We start from the raw sequence: 1,183 nt of genomic DNA, 5'->3' as shown, positions 1-1,183 counted from the left end.
GTAATCACTACACTACCAGAGCTCACAATAATAGAATTTAAATGTCCTTTCAGTCAATTTATTTTGATTATAAAAACAAAATACTCTGTACTTGACATTTCAAGGCTATTCCTCAATTCCATAAACACACTGAAACATTTCATCTTCTTTTATCTTCCTAGCAAAACTGAGAAGAAGTGATCATTTTGCAGATGTAAATAAAGAAATTAAGATATCTTAATCTATAACCAACAGTGGAAGTACAGCAAAGACTTTATGTGCATGTATGCATCTTCTGGGATAGTTCCCTAAAAAAGGATTAACAATATCCACTATGATCTATTAGAGTACCCTTGTTAACACATGTGATGAATTCATACTACATGTGTTGTGTCAGTCTATACCAATTATGCACAATGTCTTTCTGTACAATGTCTGTCAAGGAAGAAATATTAAATGTTTCTCCACATTTGGGAAATTTCTACTTAAAATTTTTATAATGTAATTTACATATAAATAGCATTATAATGTAATTTATAAACAGTAAGTTTAATAAAAATCTATATTATTAACACCTAAAATTTTCAACTTAAAAATTGTTTGTGTCAGATGTATATATATATAATCTTTGTATATGTCTATAGTCTATAAACAAGATGTCTGGAGTGGCACTGTGGATCAGCACTAGACTGAAAGTCACAAGGTTGACAGATCAAAGCCATCAGCTGCTCCTCAGAAGCCCTATGAGTTATGAGTCAAAACTGACTCGAAGACACTTAATAACAAAACAGCAACATGTCTATAAATGACTCAAGGGCAGTTAACAAAAACAGCATATCTATAATAATATCAATATCTAGGCTTACAAAATTTGAGCCTTTAACCTTTGAGGCTGTAAAATTTGTTGTTGTGAATTACTTGGCATAGTGAAGAATGTTTAGTAACATACAATGTTTAATAACACTTTAATAAAGTGCTGTAAATATTAGATATTAGTAGAACCCTTCTCTTAGCTGTGACATCCAAAATATCCCAGACATTAATAAATGTTCTTTGGGAAACAGACTCCAAATTATGACCAGTTAGCTCTCTCATTTTCACTATCGTTTCCTCTTTTCCTGTTCTTCTTACTCTATCTCATGTCTATGTCAGTATGATTTGTTTGTAGAAACTGTATTTCCTTTCAAATACCAATGTTGGGAAG

General features: G+C 31.0%; 1 protein-coding gene across 1 annotated transcript in view; it reads left to right on the top strand.

The window, feature by feature from the left end:
• The window catches only part of LOC102814697 (olfactory receptor 8K3-like), a gene marked incomplete at its 3' end in the record, with an annotated part of 28,853 nt that overhangs the window by 26,676 nt on the left and 994 nt on the right, over positions 1 to 1,183 (top strand). The window lies entirely within an intron of this gene.

The sequence above is a fragment of the Chrysochloris asiatica genome, unplaced genomic scaffold (genome assembly GCF_000296735.1).
Source record: "Chrysochloris asiatica unplaced genomic scaffold, ChrAsi1.0 scaffold00611, whole genome shotgun sequence".
Taxonomy (NCBI): domain Eukaryota; kingdom Metazoa; phylum Chordata; class Mammalia; order Afrosoricida; family Chrysochloridae; genus Chrysochloris; species Chrysochloris asiatica.
This window is presented reverse-complemented; position numbering and strand designations above follow the sequence as displayed.